The 19,280-nt window shown below is 41.0% G+C and overlaps 36 non-coding genes and 2 pseudogenes across 36 annotated transcripts; all 38 read right to left on the bottom strand.

The window, feature by feature from the left end:
• Positions 1-185: 185 nt before the first annotated feature.
• Positions 186-306, bottom strand: LOC147538314 (5S ribosomal RNA). The gene has a single exon (XR_015226662.1). It is a non-coding gene; the product is annotated as a 5S ribosomal RNA (ribosomal RNA).
• Positions 307-697: 391 nt separating this feature from the next.
• Positions 698-818, bottom strand: LOC147538313 (5S ribosomal RNA). The gene has a single exon (XR_015226543.1). It is a non-coding gene; the product is annotated as a 5S ribosomal RNA (ribosomal RNA).
• Positions 819-1,209: 391 nt separating this feature from the next.
• LOC147538312 (5S ribosomal RNA) lies at positions 1,210-1,330 on the bottom strand. The gene has a single exon (XR_015226751.1). It is a non-coding gene; the product is annotated as a 5S ribosomal RNA (ribosomal RNA).
• A 391-nt stretch (positions 1,331-1,721) lies between these two features.
• Positions 1,722-1,842, bottom strand: LOC147538311 (5S ribosomal RNA; annotated as a pseudogene).
• Positions 1,843-2,233: 391 nt separating this feature from the next.
• On the bottom strand, positions 2,234-2,354 carry LOC147538310 (5S ribosomal RNA). Its single transcript, XR_015226542.1, has one exon. It is a non-coding gene; the product is annotated as a 5S ribosomal RNA (ribosomal RNA).
• Positions 2,355-2,745: 391 nt separating this feature from the next.
• On the bottom strand, positions 2,746-2,866 carry LOC147538309 (5S ribosomal RNA). The gene has a single exon (XR_015226711.1). It is a non-coding gene; the product is annotated as a 5S ribosomal RNA (ribosomal RNA).
• Positions 2,867-3,256: 390 nt separating this feature from the next.
• LOC147538308 (5S ribosomal RNA) lies at positions 3,257-3,377 on the bottom strand. The gene has a single exon (XR_015226540.1). It is a non-coding gene; the product is annotated as a 5S ribosomal RNA (ribosomal RNA).
• Positions 3,378-3,768: 391 nt separating this feature from the next.
• On the bottom strand, positions 3,769-3,889 carry LOC147538307 (5S ribosomal RNA; annotated as a pseudogene).
• Positions 3,890-4,280: 391 nt separating this feature from the next.
• Positions 4,281-4,401, bottom strand: LOC147538306 (5S ribosomal RNA). The gene has a single exon (XR_015226661.1). It is a non-coding gene; the product is annotated as a 5S ribosomal RNA (ribosomal RNA).
• Positions 4,402-4,792: 391 nt separating this feature from the next.
• On the bottom strand, positions 4,793-4,913 carry LOC147538305 (5S ribosomal RNA). The gene has a single exon (XR_015226539.1). It is a non-coding gene; the product is annotated as a 5S ribosomal RNA (ribosomal RNA).
• Positions 4,914-5,304: 391 nt separating this feature from the next.
• Positions 5,305-5,425, bottom strand: LOC147538304 (5S ribosomal RNA). The gene has a single exon (XR_015226537.1). It is a non-coding gene; the product is annotated as a 5S ribosomal RNA (ribosomal RNA).
• Positions 5,426-5,816: 391 nt separating this feature from the next.
• LOC147538303 (5S ribosomal RNA) lies at positions 5,817-5,937 on the bottom strand. The gene has a single exon (XR_015226536.1). It is a non-coding gene; the product is annotated as a 5S ribosomal RNA (ribosomal RNA).
• Positions 5,938-6,328: 391 nt separating this feature from the next.
• Positions 6,329-6,449, bottom strand: LOC147538302 (5S ribosomal RNA). The gene has a single exon (XR_015226709.1). It is a non-coding gene; the product is annotated as a 5S ribosomal RNA (ribosomal RNA).
• Positions 6,450-6,840: 391 nt separating this feature from the next.
• Positions 6,841-6,961, bottom strand: LOC147538301 (5S ribosomal RNA). The gene has a single exon (XR_015226535.1). It is a non-coding gene; the product is annotated as a 5S ribosomal RNA (ribosomal RNA).
• Positions 6,962-7,352: 391 nt separating this feature from the next.
• LOC147538300 (5S ribosomal RNA) lies at positions 7,353-7,473 on the bottom strand. The gene has a single exon (XR_015226534.1). It is a non-coding gene; the product is annotated as a 5S ribosomal RNA (ribosomal RNA).
• Positions 7,474-7,864: 391 nt separating this feature from the next.
• Positions 7,865-7,985, bottom strand: LOC147538299 (5S ribosomal RNA). Its single transcript, XR_015226533.1, has one exon. It is a non-coding gene; the product is annotated as a 5S ribosomal RNA (ribosomal RNA).
• Positions 7,986-8,376: 391 nt separating this feature from the next.
• On the bottom strand, positions 8,377-8,497 carry LOC147538298 (5S ribosomal RNA). The gene has a single exon (XR_015226532.1). It is a non-coding gene; the product is annotated as a 5S ribosomal RNA (ribosomal RNA).
• A 391-nt stretch (positions 8,498-8,888) lies between these two features.
• On the bottom strand, positions 8,889-9,009 carry LOC147538297 (5S ribosomal RNA). Its single transcript, XR_015226708.1, has one exon. It is a non-coding gene; the product is annotated as a 5S ribosomal RNA (ribosomal RNA).
• Positions 9,010-9,400: 391 nt separating this feature from the next.
• LOC147538296 (5S ribosomal RNA) lies at positions 9,401-9,521 on the bottom strand. The gene has a single exon (XR_015226531.1). It is a non-coding gene; the product is annotated as a 5S ribosomal RNA (ribosomal RNA).
• A 391-nt stretch (positions 9,522-9,912) lies between these two features.
• On the bottom strand, positions 9,913-10,033 carry LOC147538295 (5S ribosomal RNA). The gene has a single exon (XR_015226530.1). It is a non-coding gene; the product is annotated as a 5S ribosomal RNA (ribosomal RNA).
• A 391-nt stretch (positions 10,034-10,424) lies between these two features.
• On the bottom strand, positions 10,425-10,545 carry LOC147538294 (5S ribosomal RNA). Its single transcript, XR_015226707.1, has one exon. It is a non-coding gene; the product is annotated as a 5S ribosomal RNA (ribosomal RNA).
• A 391-nt stretch (positions 10,546-10,936) lies between these two features.
• Positions 10,937-11,057, bottom strand: LOC147538293 (5S ribosomal RNA). Its single transcript, XR_015226529.1, has one exon. It is a non-coding gene; the product is annotated as a 5S ribosomal RNA (ribosomal RNA).
• A 391-nt stretch (positions 11,058-11,448) lies between these two features.
• On the bottom strand, positions 11,449-11,569 carry LOC147538292 (5S ribosomal RNA). The gene has a single exon (XR_015226685.1). It is a non-coding gene; the product is annotated as a 5S ribosomal RNA (ribosomal RNA).
• Positions 11,570-11,960: 391 nt separating this feature from the next.
• Positions 11,961-12,081, bottom strand: LOC147538291 (5S ribosomal RNA). Its single transcript, XR_015226706.1, has one exon. It is a non-coding gene; the product is annotated as a 5S ribosomal RNA (ribosomal RNA).
• Positions 12,082-12,472: 391 nt separating this feature from the next.
• On the bottom strand, positions 12,473-12,593 carry LOC147538290 (5S ribosomal RNA). Its single transcript, XR_015226528.1, has one exon. It is a non-coding gene; the product is annotated as a 5S ribosomal RNA (ribosomal RNA).
• Positions 12,594-12,984: 391 nt separating this feature from the next.
• Positions 12,985-13,105, bottom strand: LOC147538289 (5S ribosomal RNA). The gene has a single exon (XR_015226646.1). It is a non-coding gene; the product is annotated as a 5S ribosomal RNA (ribosomal RNA).
• Positions 13,106-13,495: 390 nt separating this feature from the next.
• LOC147538288 (5S ribosomal RNA) lies at positions 13,496-13,616 on the bottom strand. The gene has a single exon (XR_015226645.1). It is a non-coding gene; the product is annotated as a 5S ribosomal RNA (ribosomal RNA).
• Positions 13,617-14,006: 390 nt separating this feature from the next.
• Positions 14,007-14,127, bottom strand: LOC147538287 (5S ribosomal RNA). The gene has a single exon (XR_015226644.1). It is a non-coding gene; the product is annotated as a 5S ribosomal RNA (ribosomal RNA).
• Positions 14,128-14,518: 391 nt separating this feature from the next.
• LOC147538286 (5S ribosomal RNA) lies at positions 14,519-14,639 on the bottom strand. Its single transcript, XR_015226705.1, has one exon. It is a non-coding gene; the product is annotated as a 5S ribosomal RNA (ribosomal RNA).
• A 384-nt stretch (positions 14,640-15,023) lies between these two features.
• On the bottom strand, positions 15,024-15,144 carry LOC147538285 (5S ribosomal RNA). The gene has a single exon (XR_015226526.1). It is a non-coding gene; the product is annotated as a 5S ribosomal RNA (ribosomal RNA).
• Positions 15,145-15,535: 391 nt separating this feature from the next.
• LOC147538284 (5S ribosomal RNA) lies at positions 15,536-15,656 on the bottom strand. Its single transcript, XR_015226771.1, has one exon. It is a non-coding gene; the product is annotated as a 5S ribosomal RNA (ribosomal RNA).
• Positions 15,657-16,047: 391 nt separating this feature from the next.
• LOC147538283 (5S ribosomal RNA) lies at positions 16,048-16,168 on the bottom strand. Its single transcript, XR_015226636.1, has one exon. It is a non-coding gene; the product is annotated as a 5S ribosomal RNA (ribosomal RNA).
• A 391-nt stretch (positions 16,169-16,559) lies between these two features.
• LOC147538282 (5S ribosomal RNA) lies at positions 16,560-16,680 on the bottom strand. Its single transcript, XR_015226704.1, has one exon. It is a non-coding gene; the product is annotated as a 5S ribosomal RNA (ribosomal RNA).
• A 391-nt stretch (positions 16,681-17,071) lies between these two features.
• LOC147538281 (5S ribosomal RNA) lies at positions 17,072-17,192 on the bottom strand. Its single transcript, XR_015226703.1, has one exon. It is a non-coding gene; the product is annotated as a 5S ribosomal RNA (ribosomal RNA).
• Positions 17,193-17,576: 384 nt separating this feature from the next.
• Positions 17,577-17,697, bottom strand: LOC147538280 (5S ribosomal RNA). Its single transcript, XR_015226525.1, has one exon. It is a non-coding gene; the product is annotated as a 5S ribosomal RNA (ribosomal RNA).
• A 391-nt stretch (positions 17,698-18,088) lies between these two features.
• On the bottom strand, positions 18,089-18,209 carry LOC147538279 (5S ribosomal RNA). Its single transcript, XR_015226770.1, has one exon. It is a non-coding gene; the product is annotated as a 5S ribosomal RNA (ribosomal RNA).
• Positions 18,210-18,600: 391 nt separating this feature from the next.
• Positions 18,601-18,721, bottom strand: LOC147538278 (5S ribosomal RNA). Its single transcript, XR_015226635.1, has one exon. It is a non-coding gene; the product is annotated as a 5S ribosomal RNA (ribosomal RNA).
• A 391-nt stretch (positions 18,722-19,112) lies between these two features.
• Positions 19,113-19,233, bottom strand: LOC147538277 (5S ribosomal RNA). The gene has a single exon (XR_015226702.1). It is a non-coding gene; the product is annotated as a 5S ribosomal RNA (ribosomal RNA).
• Positions 19,234-19,280: the final 47 nt, after the last annotated feature.

Here is a 19,280-nt window from a genome sequence, read left to right as displayed (position 1 = left end):
GTCCTTAAATAAATAATATAAGGGTCCGATATTTTCCTCGACTTTAACAAAATTCTGAAAAATGGACGGATGATGCGGAAAACAACATTTTTTAGGAAATCCGACGGTCCTAACCCGCCTTTGGCAGGTTATTTTCTTCCCCCTCTCTCCGACGAGACGATGAAAAAAAAATTAAGGAGCAAAAAGGGATGCAACACGAGGACTTCCCAGTAGGTCACCCCCATCCTAGTACTACTCTCGCCCAAGCACGCTTAACTTCGGAGTTCTGATGGGATCCGGTGGATTAGTGCTGGTATGATCGCATCCTTTAGTATTTCACACTGATTACTACTTGTTCTCATCGGCGGGCTCATATTTCTCATTTTTACGCACTCTGTAGTGATACGATGTAAGAATAAACACTCCTTCTCCCCGGTTTGTTTGACCTTTTGGGAGATCCAAGTTATTAAGCATTTTCATTTATTGTTCGCTAACTAAAAGAATTTCCCTAAATTACCCATATTGAATTTAGAGTCCTTAAATAAATAATATAAGGGTCCGATATTTTCCTCGACTTTAACAAAATTTTGAAAAATGGACGGATTATGCGGAAAACAACATTTTTTAGGAAATCCGACGGTCCTAACCCGCCTTTGGCAGGTTACTTTTTTCCCCCTCTCTCCGACGAGACAATGAAAAAAAAATTAAGGAGCAAAAAGGGATGCAACACGAGGACTTCCCAGGAGGTCACCCCCATCCTAGTACTACTCTCGCCCAAGCACGCTTAACTTCGGAGTTCTGATGGGATCCGGTGGATTAGTGCTGGTATGATCGCATCCGTTAGTATTTCACACTGATTACTACTTGTTCTCATCGGCGGGCTCATATTTCTCATTTTTACGCACTCTGTAGTGATACGATGTAAGAATAAACACTCCTTCTCCCCGGTTTGTTTGACCTTTTGGGAGATCCAAGTTATTAAGCATTTTCATTTATTGTTCGCTAACTAAAAGAATTTCCCTAAATTACCCATATTGAATTTAGAGTCCTTTAATAAATAATATAAGGGTCCGATATTTTCCTCGACTTTAACAAAATTCTGAAAAATGGACGGATGATGCGGAAAACAACATTTTTTAGGAAATCCGACGGTCCTAACCCGCCTTTGGCAGGTTATTTTCTTCCCCCTCTCTCCGACGAGACGATGAAAAAAAAATTAAGGAGCAAAAAGGGATGCAACACGAGGACTTCCCAAGAGGTCACCCCCATCCTAGTACTACTCTCGCCCAAGCACGCTTAACTTCGGAGTTCTGATGGGATCTGGTGGATTAGTGCTGGTATGATCGCATCCGTTAGTATTTCACACTGATTACTACTTGTTCTCATCGGCGGGCTCCTATTTCTCATTTTTACGCACTCTGTAGTGATACGATGTAAGAATAAACACTCCTTCTCCCCGGTTTGTTTGACCTTTTGGGAGATCCAAGTTATTAAGCATTTTCATTTATTATTCGCTAACTAAAAGAATTTCCCTAAATTACCCATATTGAATTTAGAGTCCTTAAATAAATAATATAAGGGTCCGATATTTTCCTCGACTTTAACAAAATTCTGAAAAATGGACGGATGATGTGGAAAACAACATTTTTTAGGAAATCCGACGGTCTTAACCCGCCTTTGGCAGGTTATTTTCTTCCCCCTCTCTCCGACGAGACGATGAAAAAAAAATTAAGGAGCAAAAAGGGATGCAACATGAGGACTTCCCAGTAGGTCACCCCCATCCTAGTACTACTCTCGCCCAAGCACGCTTAACTTCGGAGTTCTGATGGGATCCGGTGGATAAGTGCTGGTATGATCGCATCCGTTAGTATTTGACACTGATTACTACTTGTTCTCATCGGCGGGCTCCTATTTCTCATTTTTACGCAGTCTGTAGTGATACGATGTAAGAATAAACACTCCTTCTCCCCGGTTTGTTTGACCTTTTGGGAGATCCAAATTATTAAGCATTTTCATTTATTGTTCGCTAACTTAAAGAATTTCCCTAAATTACCCATATTGAATTTAGAGTCCTTAAATAAATAATATAAGGGTCCGATATTTTCCTCGACTTTAACAAAATTCTGAAAAATGGACGGATGATGCGGAAAACAACATTTTTTAGGAAATCCGACGGTCCTAACCCGCCTTTGGCAGGTAATTTTCTTCCCCCTCTCTCCGACGAGACGATGAAAAAAAAATTAAGGAGCAAAAAGGGATGCAACACGAGGACTTCCCAGGAGGTCACCCCCATCCTAGTACTACTCTCGCCCAAGCACGCTTAACTTCGGAGTTCTGATGGGATCCGGTGGATTAGTGCTGGTATGATCGCATCCGTTAGTATTTCACACTGATTACTACTTGTTCTCATCGGCGGGCTCTTATTTCTCATTTTTACGCACTCTGTAGTGATACGATGTAAGAATAAATACTCCTTCTCCCCGGTTTGTTTGACCTTTTGGGAGATCCATGTTATTAAGCATTTTCATTTATTGTTCGCTAACTAAAAGAATTTCCCTAAATTACCCATATTGAATTTAGAGTCCTTTAATAAATAATATAAGGGTCCGATATTTTCCTCGACTTTAACAAAATTCTGAAAAATGGACGGATGATGCGGAAAACAACATTTTTTAGGAAATCCGACGGTCCTAACCCGCCTTTGGCAGGTAATTTTCTTCCCCCTCTCTCCGACGAGACGATGAAAAAAAAATTAAGGAGCAAAAAGGGATGCAACACGAGGACTTCCCAGTAGGTCACCCCCATCCTAGTACTACTCTCGCCCAAGCACGCTTAACTTCGGAGTTCTGATGGGATCCGGTGGATAAGTGCTGGTATGATCGCATCCGTTAGTATTTCACACTGATTACTACTTGTTCTCATCGGCGGGCTCCTATTTCTCATTTTTACGCAGTCTGTAGTGATACGATGTAAGAATAAACACTCCTTCTCCCCGGTTTGTTTGACCTTTTGGGAGATCCAAATTATTAAGCATTTTCATTTATTGTTCGCTAACTAAAAGAATTTCCCTAAATTACCCATATTGAATTTAGAGTCCTTAAATAAATAATATAAGGGTCCGATATTTTCCTCGACTTTAACAAAATTCTGAAAAATGGACGGATGATGCGGAAAACAACATTTTTTAGGAAATCCGACGGTCCTAACCCGCCTTTGGCAGGTAATTTTCTTCCCCCTCTCTCCGACGAGACGATGAAAAAAAATTAAGGAGCAAAAAGGGATGCAACACGAGGACTTCCCAGGAGGTCACCCCCATCCTAGTACTACTCTCGCCCAAGCACGCTTAACTTCGGAGTTCTGATGGGATCCGGTGGATTAGTGCTGGTATGATCGCATCCGTTAGTATTTCACACTGATTACTACTTGTTCTCATCGGCGGGCTCTTATTTCTCATTTTTACGCACTCTGTAGTGATACGATGTAAGAATAAACACTCCTTCTCCCCGGTTTGTTTGACCTTTTGGGAGATCCATGTTATTAAGCATTTTCATTTATTGTTCGCTAACTAAAAGAATTTCCCTAAATTACCCATATCTAATTTAGAGTCCTTAAATAAATAATATAAGGGTCCGATATTTTCCTCGACTTTAACAAAATTCTGAAAAATGGACGGATGATGCGGAAAATAACATTTTTTAGGAAATCCGACGGTCCTAACCCGCCTTTGGCAGGTTACTTTCTTCCCCCTCTCTCCGACGAGACGATGAAAAAAAAATTAAGGAGCAAAAAGGGATGCAACACGAGGACTTCCCAGTAGGTCACCCCCATCCTAGTACTACTCTCGCCCAAGCACGCTTAACTTCGGAGTTCTGATAGGATCCGGTGGATAAGTGCTGGTATGATCGCATCCGTTAGTATTTCACACTGATTACTACTTGTTCTCATCGGCGGGCTCCTATTTCTCATTTTTACGCAGTCTGTAGTGATACGATGTAAGAATAAACACTCCTTCTCCCCGGTTTGTTTGACCTTTTGGGAGATCCAAATTATTAAGCATTTTCATTTATTGTTCGCTAACTAAAAGAATTTCCCTAAATTACCCATATTGAATTTAGAGTCCTTAAATAAATAATATAAGGGTCCGATATTTTCCTCGACTTTAACAAAATTCTGAAAAATGGACGGATGATGCGGAAAACAACATTTTTTAGGAAATCCGACGGTCCTAACCCGCCTTTGGCAGGTTATTTTCTTCCCCCTCTCTCCGACGAGACGATGAAAAAAAAATTAAGGAGCAAAAAGGGATGCAACACGAGGACTTCCCAGTAGGTCACCCCCATCCTAGTACTACTCTCGCCCAAGCACGCTTAACTTCGGAGTTCTGATGGGATCCGGTGGATTAGTGCTGGTATGATCGCATCCTTTAGTATTTCACACTGATTACTACTTGTTCTCATCGGCGGGCTCATATTTCTCATTTTTACGCACTCTGTAGTGATACGATGTAAGAATAAACACTCCTTCTCCCCGGTTTGTTTGACCTTTTGGGAGATCCAAGTTATTAAGCATTTTCATTTATTGTTCGCTAACTAAAAGAATTTCCCTAAATTACCCATATTGAATTTAGAGTCCTTAAATAAATAATATAAGGGTCCGATATTTTCCTCGACTTTAACAAAATTTTGAAAAATGGACGGATTATGCGGAAAACAACATTTTTTAGGAAATCCGACGGTCCTAACCCGCCTTTGGCAGGTTACTTTTTTCCCCCTCTCTCCGACGAGACAATGAAAAAAAAATTAAGGAGCAAAAAGGGATGCAACACGAGGACTTCCCAGGAGGTCACCCCCATCCTAGTACTACTCTCGCCCAAGCACGCTTAACTTCGGAGTTCTGATGGGATCCGGTGGATTAGTGCTGGTATGATCGCATCCGTTAGTATTTCACACTGATTACTACTTGTTCTCATCGGCGGGCTCATATTTCTCATTTTTACGCACTCTGTAGTGATACGATGTAAGAATAAACACTCCTTCTCCCCGGTTTGTTTGACCTTTTGGGAGATCCAAGTTATTAAGCATTTTCATTTATTGTTCGCTAACTAAAAGAATTTCCCTAAATTACCCATATTGAATTTAGAGTCCTTAAATAAATAATATAAGGGTCCGATATTTTCCTCGACTTTAACAAAATTTTGAAAAATGGACGGATGATGCGGAAAACAACATTTTTTAGGAAATCCGACGGTCCTAACCCGCCTTTGGCAGGTTATTTTCTTCCCCCTCTCTCCGACGAGACGATGAAAAAAAAATTAAGGAGCAAAAAGGGATGCAACACGAGGACTTCCCAGGAGGTCACCCCCATCCTAGTACTACTCTCGCCCAAGCACGCTTAACTTCGGAGTTCTGATGGGATCCGGTGGATTAGTGCTGGTATGATCGCATCCGTTAGTATTTCACACTGATTACTACTTGTTCTCATCGGCGGGCTCTTATTTCTCATTTTTACGCACTCTGTAGTGATACGATGTAAGAATAAACACTCCTTCTCCCCGGTTTGTTTGACCTTTTGGGAGATCCATGTTATTAAGCATTTTCATTTATTGTTCGCTAACTAAAAGAATTTCCCTAAATTACCCATATCTAATTTAGAGTCCTTAAATAAATAATATAAGGGTCCGATATTTTCCTCGACTTTAACAAAATTCTGAAAAATGGACGGATGATGCGGAAAACAACATTTTTTAGGAAATCCGACGGTCCTAACCCGCCTTTGGCAGGTTACTTTTTTCCCCCTCTCTCCGACGAGACAATGAAAAAAAAATTAAGGAGCAAAAAGGGATGCAACACGAGGACTTCCCAGGAGGTCACCCCCATCCTAGTACTACTCTCGCCCAAGCACGCTTAACTTCGGAGTTCTGATGGGATCCGGTGGATTAGTGCTGGTATGATCGCATCCGTTAGTATTTCACACTGATTACTACTTGTTCTCATCGGCGGGCTCATATTTCTCATTTTTACGCACTCTGTAGTGATACGATGTAAGAATAAACACTCCTTCTCCCCGGTTTGTTTGACCTTTTGGGAGATCCAAGTTATTAAGCATTTTCATTTATTGTTCGCTAACTAAAAGAATTTCCCTAAATTACCCATATTGAATTTAGAGTCCTTAAATAAATAATATAAGGGTCCGATATTTTCCTCGACTTTAACAAAATTTTGAAAAATGGACGGATGATGCGGAAAACAACATTTTTTAGGAAATCCGACGGTCCTAACCCGCCTTTGGCAGGTTATTTTCTTCCCCCTCTCTCCGACGAGACGATGAAAAAAAAATTAAGGAGCAAAAAGGGATGCAACACGAGGACTTCCCAGTAGGTCACCCCCATCCTAGTACTACTCTCGCCCAAGCACGCTTAACTTCGGAGTTCTGATGGGATCCGGTGGATAAGTGCTGGTATGATCGCATCCGTTAGTATTTCACACTGATTACTACTTGTTCTCATCGGCGGGCTCCTATTTCTCATTTTTACGCAGTCTGTAGTGATACGATGTAAGAATAAACACTCCTTCTCCCCGGTTTGTTTGACCTTTTGGGAGATCCAAATTATTAAGCATTTTCATTTATTGTTCGCTAACTAAAAGAATTTCCCTAAATTACCCATATTGAATTTAGAGTCCTTAAATAAATAATATAAGGGTCCGATATTTTCCTCGACTTTAACAAAATTCTGAAAAATGGACGGATGATGCGGAAAACAACATTTTTTAGGAAATCCGACGGTCCTAACCCGCCTTTGGCAGGTAATTTTCTTCCCCCTCTCTCCGACGAGACGATGAAAAAAAAATTAAGGAGCAAAAAGGGATGCAACACGAGGACTTCCCAGGAGGTCACCCCCATCCTAGTACTACTCTCGCCCAAGCACGCTTAACTTCGGAGTTCTGATGGGATCCGGTGGATTAGTGCTGGTATGATCGCATCCGTTAGTATTTCACACTGATTACTACTTGTTCTCATCGGCGGGCTCATATTTCTCATTTTTACGCACTCTGTAGTGATACGATGTAAGAATAAACACTCCTTCTCCCCGGTTTGTTTGACCTTTTGGGAGATCCAAGTTATTAAGCATTTTCATTTATTGTTCGCTAACTAAAAGAATTTCCCTAAATTACCCATATTGAATTTAGAGTCCTTAAATAAATAATATAAGGGTCCGATATTTTCCTCGACTTTAACAAAATTTTGAAAAATGGACGGATGATGCGGAAAACAACATTTTTTAGGAAATCCGACGGTCCTAACCCGCCTTTGGCAGGTTATTTTCTTCCCCCTCTCTCCGACGAGACGATGAAAAAAAAATTAAGGAGCAAAAAGGGATGCAACACGAGGACTTCCCAGGAGGTCACCCCCATCCTAGTACTACTCTCGCCCAAGCACGCTTAACTTCGGAGTTCTGATGGGATCCGGTGGATTAGTGCTGGTATGATCGCATCCGTTAGTATTTCACACTGATTACTACTTGTTCTCATCGGCGGGCTCTTATTTCTCATTTTTACGCACTCTGTAGTGATACGATGTAAGAATAAACACTCCTTCTCCCCGGTTTGTTTGACCTTTTGGGAGATCCATGTTATTAAGCATTTTCATTTATTGTTCGCTAACTAAAAGAATTTCCCTAAATTACCCATATTGAATTTAGAGTCCTTAAATAAATAATATAAGGGTCCGATATTTTCCTCGACTTTAACAAAATTTTGAAAAATGGACGGATGATGCGGAAAACAACATTTTTTAGGAAATCCGACGGTCCTAACCCGCCTTTGGCAGGTTATTTTCTTCCCCCTCTCTCCGACGAGACGATGAAAAAAAAATTAAGGAGCAAAAAGGGATGCAACACGAGGACTTCCCAGGAGGTCACCCCCATCCTAGTACTACTCTCGCCCAAGCACGCTTAACTTCGGAGTTCTGATGGGATCCGGTGGATTAGTGCTGGTATGATCGCATCCGTTAGTATTTCACACTGATTACTACTTGTTCTCATCGGCGGGCTCTTATTTCTCATTTTTACGCACTCTGTAGTGATACGATGTAAGAATAAACACTCCTTCTCCCCGGTTTGTTTGACCTTTTGGGAGATCCATGTTATTAAGCATTTTCATTTATTGTTCGCTAACTAAAAGAATTTCCCTAAATTACCCATATCTAATTTAGAGTCCTTAAATAAATAATATAAGGGTCCGATATTTTCCTCGACTTTAACAAAATTCTGAAAAATGGACGGATGATGCGGAAAACAACATTTTTTAGGAAATCCGACGGTCCTAACCCGCCTTTGGCAGGTTACTTTTTTCCCCCTCTCTCCGACGAGACAATGAAAAAAAAATTAAGGAGCAAAAAGGGATGCAACACGAGGACTTCCCAGGAGGTCACCCCCATCCTAGTACTACTCTCGCCCAAGCACGCTTAACTTCGGAGTTCTGATGGGATCCGGTGGATTAGTGCTGGTATGATCGCATCCGTTAGTATTTCACACTGATTACTACTTGTTCTCATCGGCGGGCTCATATTTCTCATTTTTACGCACTCTGTAGTGATACGATGTAAGAATAAACACTCCTTCTCCCCGGTTTGTTTGACCTTTTGGGAGATCCAAGTTATTAAGCATTTTCATTTATTGTTCGCTAACTAAAAGAATTTCCCTAAATTACCCATATTGAATTTAGAGTCCTTAAATAAATAATATAAGGGTCCGATATTTTCCTCGACTTTAACAAAATTTTGAAAAATGGACGGATGATGCGGAAAACAACATTTTTTAGGAAATCCGACGGTCCTAACCCGCCTTTGGCAGGTTATTTTCTTCCCCCTCTCTCCGACGAGACGATGAAAAAAAAATTAAGGAGCAAAAAGGGATGCAACACGAGGACTTCCCAGTAGGTCACCCCCATCCTAGTACTACTCTCGCCCAAGCACGCTTAACTTCGGAGTTCTGATGGGATCCGGTGGATAAGTGCTGGTATGATCGCATCCGTTAGTATTTCACACTGATTACTACTTGTTCTCATCGGCGGGCTCCTATTTCTCATTTTTACGCAGTCTGTAGTGATACGATGTAAGAATAAACACTCCTTCTCCCCGGTTTGTTTGACCTTTTGGGAGATCCAAATTATTAAGCATTTTCATTTATTGTTCGCTAACTAAAAGAATTTCCCTAAATTACCCATATTGAATTTAGAGTCCTTAAATAAATAATATAAGGGTCCGATATTTTCCTCGACTTTAACAAAATTCTGAAAAATGGACGGATGATGCGGAAAACAACATTTTTTAGGAAATCCGACGGTCCTAACCCGCCTTTGGCAGGTAATTTTCTTCCCCCTCTCTCCGACGAGACGATGAAAAAAAAATTAAGGAGCAAAAAGGGATGCAACACGAGGACTTCCCAGGAGGTCACCCCCATCCTAGTACTACTCTCGCCCAAGCACGCTTAACTTCGGAGTTCTGATGGGATCCGGTGGATTAGTGCTGGTATGATCGCATCCGTTAGTATTTCACACTGATTACTACTTGTTCTCATCGGCGGGCTCATATTTCTCATTTTTACGCACTCTGTAGTGATACGATGTAAGAATAAACACTCCTTCTCCCCGGTTTGTTTGACCTTTTGGGAGATCCAAGTTATTAAGCATTTTCATTTATTGTTCGCTAACTAAAAGAATTTCCCTAAATTACCCATATTGAATTTAGAGTCCTTAAATAAATAATATAAGGGTCCGATATTTTCCTCGACTTTAACAAAATTTTGAAAAATGGACGGATGATGCGGAAAACAACATTTTTTAGGAAATCCGACGGTCCTAACCCGCCTTTGGCAGGTTATTTTCTTCCCCCTCTCTCCGACGAGACGATGAAAAAAAAATTAAGGAGCAAAAAGGGATGCAACACGAGGACTTCCCAGGAGGTCACCCCCATCCTAGTACTACTCTCGCCCAAGCACGCTTAACTTCGGAGTTCTGATGGGATCCGGTGGATTAGTGCTGGTATGATCGCATCCGTTAGTATTTCACACTGATTACTACTTGTTCTCATCGGCGGGCTCTTATTTCTCATTTTTACGCACTCTGTAGTGATACGATGTAAGAATAAACACTCCTTCTCCCCGGTTTGTTTGACCTTTTGGGAGATCCATGTTATTAAGCATTTTCATTTATTGTTCGCTAACTAAAAGAATTTCCCTAAATTACCCATATTGAATTTAGAGTCCTTAAATAAATAATATAAGGGTCCGATATTTTCCTCGACTTTAACAAAATTTTGAAAAATGGACGGATGATGCGGAAAACAACATTTTTTAGGAAATCCGACGGTCCTAACCCGCCTTTGGCAGGTTATTTTCTTCCCCCTCTCTCCGACGAGACGATGAAAAAAAAATTAAGGAGCAAAAAGGGATGCAACACGAGGACTTCCCAGTAGGTCACCCCCATCCTAGTACTACTCTCGCCCAAGCACGCTTAACTTCGGAGTTCTGATGGGATCCGGTGGATAAGTGCTGGTATGATCGCATCCGTTAGTATTTCACACTGATTACTACTTGTTCTCATCGGCGGGCTCCTATTTCTCATTTTTACGCAGTCTGTAGTGATACGATGTAAGAATAAACACTCCTTCTCCCCGGTTTGTTTGACCTTTTGGGAGATCCAAATTATTAAGCATTTTCATTTATTGTTCGCTAACTAAAAGAATTTCCCTAAATTACCCATATTGAATTTAGAGTCCTTAAATAAATAATATAAGGGTCCGATATTTTCCTCGACTTTAACAAAATTCTGAAAAATGGACGGATGATGCGGAAAACAACATTTTTTAGGAAATCCGACGGTCCTAACCCGCCTTTGGCAGGTAATTTTCTTCCCCCTCTCTCCGACGAGACGATGAAAAAAAAATTAAGGAGCAAAAAGGGATGCAACACGAGGACTTCCCAGGAGGTCACCCCCATCCTAGTACTACTCTCGCCCAAGCACGCTTAACTTCGGAGTTCTGATGGGATCCGGTGGATTAGTGCTGGTATGATCGCATCCGTTAGTATTTCACACTGATTACTACTTGTTCTCATCGGCGGGCTCATATTTCTCATTTTTACGCACTCTGTAGTGATACGATGTAAGAATAAACACTCCTTCTCCCCGGTTTGTTTGACCTTTTGGAAGATCCAAGTTATTAAGCATTTTCATTTATTGTTCGCTAACTAAAAGAATTTCCCTAAATTACCCATATTGAATTTAGAGTCCTTAAATAAATAATATAAGGGTCCGATATTTTCCTCGACTTTAACAAAATTTTGAAAAATGGACGGATGATGCGGAAAACAACATTTTTTAGGAAATCCGACGGTCCTAACCCGCCTTTGGCAGGTTATTTTCTTCCCCCTCTCTCCGACGAGACGATGAAAAAAAAATTAAGGAGCAAAAAGGGATGCAACACGAGGACTTCCCAGGAGGTCACCCCCATCCTAGTACTACTCTCGCCCAAGCACGCTTAACTTCGGAGTTCTGATGGGATCCAGTGGATTAGTGCTGGTATGATCGCATCCGTTAGTATTTCACACTGATTACTACTTGTTCTCATCGGCGGGCTCTTATTTCTCATTTTTACGCACTCTGTAGTGATACGATGTAAGAATAAACACTCCTTCTCCCCGGTTTGTTTGACCTTTTGGGAGATCCATGTTATTAAGCATTTTCATTTATTGTTCGCTAACTAAAAGAATTTCCCTAAATTACCCATATTGAATTTAGAGTCCTTAAATAAATAATATAAGGGTCCGATATTTTCCTCGACTTTAACAAAATTTTGAAAAATGGACGGATGATGCGGAAAACAACATTTTTTAGGAAATCCGACGGTCCTAACCCGCCTTTGGCAGGTTATTTTCTTCCCCCTCTCTCCGACGAGACGATGAAAAAAAAATTAAGGAGCAAAAAGGGATGCAACACGAGGACTTCCCAGTAGGTCACCCCCATCCTAGTACTACTCTCGCCCAAGCACGCTTAACTTCGGAGTTCTGATGGGATCCGGTGGATAAGTGCTGGTATGATCGCATCCGTTAGTATTTCACACTGATTACTACTTGTTCTCATCGGCGGGCTCCTATTTCTCATTTTTACGCAGTCTGTAGTGATACGATGTAAGAATAAACACTCCTTCTCCCCGGTTTGTTTGACCTTTTGGGAGATCCAAATTATTAAGCATTTTCATTTATTGTTCGCTAACTAAAAGAATTTCCCTAAATTACCCATATTGAATTTAGAGTCCTTAAATAAATAATATAAGGGTCCGATATTTTCCTCGACTTTAACAAAATTCTGAAAAATGGACGGATGATGCGGAAAACAACATTTTTTAGGAAATCCGACGGTCCTAACCCGCCTTTGGCAGGTAATTTTCTTCCCCCTCTCTCCGACGAGACGATGAAAAAAAAATTAAGGAGCAAAAAGGGATGCAACACGAGGACTTCCCAGGAGGTCACCCCCATCCTAGTACTACTCTCGCCCAAGCACGCTTAACTTCGGAGTTCTGATGGGATCCGGTGGATTAGTGCTGGTATGATCGCATCCGTTAGTATTTCACACTGATTACTACTTGTTCTCATCGGCGGGCTCTTATTTCTCATTTTTACGCACTCTGTAGTGATACGATGTAAGAATAAACACTCCTTCTCCCCGGTTTGTTTGACCTTTTGGGAGATCCATGTTATTAAGCATTTTCATTTATTGTTCGCTAACTAAAAGAATTTCCCTAAATTACCCATATCTAATTTAGAGTCCTTAAATAAATAATATAAGGGTCCGATATTTTCCTCGACTTTAAAAAAATTCTGAAAAATGGACGGATGATGCGGAAAACAACATTTTTTAGGAAATCCGACGGTCCTAACCCGCCTTTGGCAGGTTACTTTCTTCCCCCTCTCTCCGACGAGACGATGAAAAAAAATTAAGGAGCAAAAAAGGGATGCAACACGAGGACTTCCCAGGAGGTCACCCCCATCCTAGTACTAGTCTCGCCCAAGCACGCTTAACTTCGGAGTTCTGATGGGATCCGGTGGATTAGTGCTGGTATGATCGCATCCGTTAGTATTTCACACTGATTACTACTTGTTCTCATCGGCGGGCTCTTATTTCTCATTTTTACGCACTCTGTAGTGATACGATGTAAGAATAAACACTCCTTCTCCCCGGTTTGTTTGACCTTTTGGGAGATCCATGTTATTAAGCATTTTCATTTATTGTTCGCTAACTAAAAGAATTTCCCTAAATTACCCATATCTAATTTAGAGTCCTTAAATAAATAATATAAGGGTCCGATATTTTCCTCGACTTTAACAAAATTCTGAAAAATGGACGGATGATGCGGACAACAACATTTTTTAGGAAATCCGACGGTCCTAACCCGCCTTTGGCAAGTTACTTTCTTCCCCCTCTCTCCGACGAGACGATGAAAAAAAATTAAGGAGCAAAAAGGGATGCAACACGAGGACTTCCCAGGAGGTCACCCCCATCCTAGTACTAGTCTCGCCCAAGCACGCTTAACTTCGGAGTTCTGATGGGATCCGGTGGATTAGTGCTGGTATGATCGCATCCGTTAGTATTTCACACTGATTACTACTTGTTCTCATCGGCGGGCTCTTATTTCTCATTTTTACGCACTCTGTAGTGATACGATGTAAGAATAAACACTCCTTCTCCCCGGTTTGTTTGACCTTTTGGGAGATCCATGTTATTAAGCATTTTCATTTATTGTTCGCTAACTAAAAGAATTTCCCTAAATTACCCATATCTAATTTAGAGTCCTTAAATAAATAATATAAGGGTCCGATATTTTCCTCGACTTTAACAAAATTCTGAAAAATGGACGGATGATGCGGACAACAACATTTTTTAGGAAATCCGACGGTCCTAACCCGCCTTTGGCAAGTTACTTTCTTCCCCCTCTCTCCGACGAGACGATGAAAAAAAATTAAGGAGCAAAAAGGGATGCAACACGAGGACTTCCCAGGAGGTCACCCCCATCCTAGTACTAGTCTCGCCCAAGCACGCTTAACTTCGGAGTTCTGATGGGATCCGGTGGATTAGTGCTGGTATGATCGCATCCGTTAGTATTTCACACTGATTACTACTTGTTCTCATCGGCGGGCTCCTATTTCTCATTTTTACGCACTCTGTAGTGATACGATGTAAGAATAAACACTCCTTCTCCCCGGTTTGTTTGACCTTTTGGGAGATCCAAGTTATTAAGCATTTTCATTTATTGTTCGCTAACTAAAAGAATTTCCCTAAATTACCCATATTGAATTTAGAGTCCTTAAATAAATAATATAAGGGTCCGATATTTTCCTCGATTTTAACAAAATTCTGAAAAATGGACGGATGATGCGGAAAACAACATTTTTTAGGAAATCCGACGGTCCTAACCCGCCTTTGGCAAGTTATTTTCTTCCCCCTTTCTCCGACGAGACGATGAAAAAAAAATTAAGGAGCAAAAAGGGATGCAACACGAGGACTTCCCAGTAGGTCACCCCCATCCTAGTACTACTCTCGCCCAAGCACGCTTAACTTCGGAGTTCTGATGGGATCCGGTGGATAAGTGCTGGTATGATCGCATCCGTTAGTATTTCACACTGATTACTACTTGTTCTCATCGGCGGGCTCCTATTTCTCATTTTTACGCACTCTGTAGTGATACGATGTAAGAATAAACACTCCTTCTTTGTTTTACCTTTTGGGAGATCCAAGTCATTAAGCATTTTCATTTATTGTTCGCTAACTAAAAGAATTTCCCTAAATTACCCATATTGAATTTAGTGTCCTTAAATAAATAATATAAGGGTCCGATATTTTCCTCGAATTTAACAAAATTCTGAAAAATGGACGGATGATGCGGAAAACAACATTTTTTAGGAAATCCGACGGTCCTAACCCGCCTTTGGCAGGTTATTTTCTTCCTCCTCTCTCCGACGAGACGATGAAAAAAAAATTAAGGAGCAAAAAGGGATGCAACACGAGGACTTCCCAGGAGGTCACCCCCATCCTAGTACTACTCTCGCCCAAGCACGCTTAACTTCGGAGTTCTGATGGGATCCGGTGGATTAGTGCTGGTATGATCGCATCCGTTAGTATTTCACACTGATTACTACTTGTTCTCATCGGCGGGCTCCTATTTCTCATTTTTACGCACTCTGTAGTGATACGATGTAAGAATAAACACTCCTTCTCCCCGGTTTGTTTGACCTTTTGGGAGATCCATGTTATTAAGCATTTTCATTTATTGTTCGCTAACTAAAAGAATTTCCCTAAATTACCCATATCTAATTTAGAGTCCTTAAATAAATAATATAAGGGTCCGATATTTTCCTCGACTTTAACAAAATTCTGAAAAATGGACGGATGATGCGGAAAACAACATTTTTTAGGAAATCCGACGGTCCTAACCCGCCTTTGGCAGGTAATTTTCTTCCCCCTCTCTCCGACGAGACGATGAAAAAAAAATTTAGGAGCAAAAAGGGATGCAACACGAGGACTTCCCAGGAGGTCACCCCCATCCTAGTACTACTCTCGCCCAAGCACGCTTAACTTCGGAGTTCTGATGGGATCCGGTGGATTAGTGCTGGTATGATCGTATCCGTTAGTATTTCACACTGATTACTACTTGTTCTCATCGGCGGGATCTTATTTCTCATTTTTACGCACTCTGTAGTGATACGATGTAAGAATAAACACTCCTTCTCCCCGGTTTGTTTGACCTTTTGGGAGATCCATGTTATTAAGCATTTTCATTTATTGTTCGCTAACTAAAAGAATTTCCCTAAATTACCCATATCTAATTTAGAGTCCTTAAATAAATAATATAAGGGTCCGATATTTTCCTCGACTTTAACAAAATTCTGAAAAATGGACGGATGATGCGGAAAACAACATTTTTTAGGAAATCCGACGGTCCTAACCCGCCTTTGGCCGGTTATTTTCTTCCCCCTCTCTCCGACGAGACGATGAAAAAAAAATTAAGGAGCAAAAAGGGATGCAACACGAGGACTTCCCAAGAGGTCACCCCCATCCTAGTACTACTCTCGCCCAAGCACGCTTAACTTCGGAGTTCTGATGGGATCCGGTGGATTAGTGCTGGTATGATCGCATCCGTTAGTATTTCACACTGATTACTACTTGTTCTCATCGGCGGGCTCATATTTCTCATTTTTACGCACTCTGTAGTGATACGATGTAAGAATAAACACTCCTTCTCCCCGGTTTGTTTGACCTTTTGGGAGATCCAAGTTATTAAGCATTTTCATTTATTGTTCGCTAACTAAAAGAATTTCCCTTAATTACCCATATTGAATTTAGAGTCCTTAAATAAATAATATAAGGGTCCGATATTTTCCTCGACTTTAACAAAATTCTGAAAAATGGACGGATGATGCGGAAAACAACATATTTTAGGAAATCCGACGGTCCTAACCCGCCTTTGGCAGGTTATTTTCTTCCCCCTCTCTCCGACGAGACGATGAAAAAAAAATTAAGGAGCAAAAAGGGATGCAACACGAGGACTTCCCAGTAGGTCACCCCCATCCTAGTACTACTCTCGCCCAAGCACGCTTAACTTCGGAGTTCTGATGGGATCCGGTGGATAAGTGCTGGTATGATCGCATCCGTTAGTATTTCACACTGATTACTACTTGTTCTCATCGGCGGGCTCCTATTTCTCATTTTTACGCAGTCTGTAGTGATACGATGTAAGAATAAACACTCCTTCTCCCCGGTTTGTTTGACCTTTTGGGAGATCCAAATTATTAAGCATTTTCATTTATTGTTCGCTAACTAAAAGAATTTCCCTAAATTACCCATATTGAATTTAGAGTCCTTAAATAAATAATATAAGGGTCCGATATTTTCCTCGACTTTAACAAAATTCTGAAAAATGGACGGATGATGCGGAAAACAACATTTTTTAGGAAATCCGACGGTCCTAACCCGCCTTTGGCAAGTTATTTTCTTCCCCCTTTCTCCGACGAGACGATGAAAAAAAAATTAAGGAGCAAAAAGGGATGCAACACGAGGACTTCCCAGTAGGTCACCCCCATCCTAGTACTACTCTCGCCCAAGCACGCTTAACTTCGGAGTTCTGATGGGATCCGGTGGATAAGTGCTGGTATGATCGCATCCGTTAGTATTTCACACTGATTACTACTTGTTCTCATCGGCGGGCTCCTATTTCTCATTTTTACGCACTCTGTAGTGATACGATGTAAGAATAAACACTCCTTCTTTGTTTTACCTTTTGGGAGATCCAAGTCATTAAGCATTTTCATTTATTGTTCGCTAACTAAAAGAATTTCCCTAAATTACCCATATTGAATTTAGAGTCCTTAAATAAATAATATAAGGGTCCGATATTTTCCTCGAATTTAACAAAATTCTGAAAAATGGACGGATGATGCGGAAAACAACATTTTTTAGGAAATCCGACGGTCCTAACCCGCCTTTGGCAGGTTATTTTCTTCCTCCTCTCTCCGACGAGACGATGAAAAAAAAATTAAGGAGCAAAAAGGGATGCAACACGAGGACTTCCCAGGAGGTCACCCCCATCCTAGTACTACTCTCGCCCAAGCACGCTTAACTTCGGAGTTCTGATGGGATCCGGTGGATTAGTGCTGGTATGATCGCATCCGTTAGTATTTCACACTGATTACTACTTGTTCTCATCGGCGGGCTCCTATTTCTCATTTTTACGCACTCTGTAGTGATACGATGTAAGAATAAACACTCCTTCTCCCCGGTTTGTTTGACCTTTTGGGAGATCCATGTTATTAAGCATTTTCATTTATTGTTCGCTAACTAAAAGAATTTCCCTAAATTACCCATATCTAATTTAGAGTCCTTAAATAAATAATATAAGGGTCCGATATTTTCCTCGACTTTAACAAAATTCTGAAAAATGGACGGATGATGCGGAAAACAACATTTTTTAGGAAATCCGACGGTCCTAACCCGCCTTTGGCAGGTAATTTTCTTCCCCCTCTCTCCGACGAGACGATGAAAAAAAAATTAAGGAGCAAAAAGGGATGCAACACGAGGACTTCCCAGGAGGTCACCCCCATCCTAGTACTACTCTCGCCCAAGCACGCTTAACTTCGGAGTTCTGATGGGATCCGGTGGATTAGTGCTGGTATGATCGTATCCGTTAGTATTTCACACTGATTACTACTTGTTCTCATCGGCGGGATCTTATTTCTCATTTTTACGCACTCTGTAGTGATACGATGTAAGAATAAACACTCCTTCTCCCCGGTTTGTTTGACCTTTTGGGAGATCCATGTTATTAAGCATTTTCATTTATTGTTCGCTAACTAAAAGAATTTCCCTAAATTACCCATATCTAATTTAGAGTCCTTAAATAAATAATATAAGGGTCCGATATTTTCCTCGACTTTAACAAAATTCTGAAAAATGGACGGATGATGCGGAAAACAACATTTTTTAGGAAATCCGACGGTCCTAACCCGCCTTTGGCCGGTTATTTTCTTCCCCCTCTCTCCGACGAGACGATGAAAAAAAAATTAAGGAGCAAAAAGGGATGCAACACGAGGACTTCCCAAGAGGTCACCCCCATCCTAGTACTACTCTCGCCCAAGCACGCTTAACTTCGGAGTTCTGATGGGATCCGGTGGATTAGTGCTGGTATGATCGCATCCGTTAGTATTTCACACTGATTACTACTTGTTCTCATCGGCGGGCTCATATTTCTCATTTTTACGCACTCTGTAGTGATACGATGTAAGAATAAACACTCCTTCTCCCCGGTTTGTTTGACCTTTTGGGAGATCCAAGTTATTAAGCATTTTCATTTATTGTTCGCTAACTAAAAGAATTTCCCTTAATTACCCATATTGAATTTAGAGTCCTTAAATAAATAATATAAGGGTCCGATATTTTCCTCGACTTTAACAAAATTCTGAAAAATGGACGGATGATGCGGAAAACAACATTTTTTAGGAAATCCGACGGTCCTAACCCGCCTTTGGCAGGTTATTTTCTTCCCCCTCTCTCCGACGAGACGATGAAAAAAAAATTAAGGAGCAAAAAGGGATGCAACACGAGGACTTCCCAGTAGGTCACCCCCATCCTAGTACTACTCTCGCCCAAGCACGCTTAACTTCGGAGTTCTGATGGGATCCGGTGGATAAGTGCTGGTATGATCGCATCCGTTAGTATTTCACACTGATTACTACTTGTTCTCATCGGCGGGCTCCT

The sequence above is a fragment of the Eschscholzia californica genome, unplaced genomic scaffold, assembly GCF_041429995.1.
Source record: "Eschscholzia californica isolate CP2 unplaced genomic scaffold, dmEscCali1.0.p SCAF_5, whole genome shotgun sequence".
In the NCBI taxonomy this organism is placed as follows: domain Eukaryota; kingdom Viridiplantae; phylum Streptophyta; class Magnoliopsida; order Ranunculales; family Papaveraceae; genus Eschscholzia; species Eschscholzia californica.
This window is presented reverse-complemented; position numbering and strand designations above follow the sequence as displayed.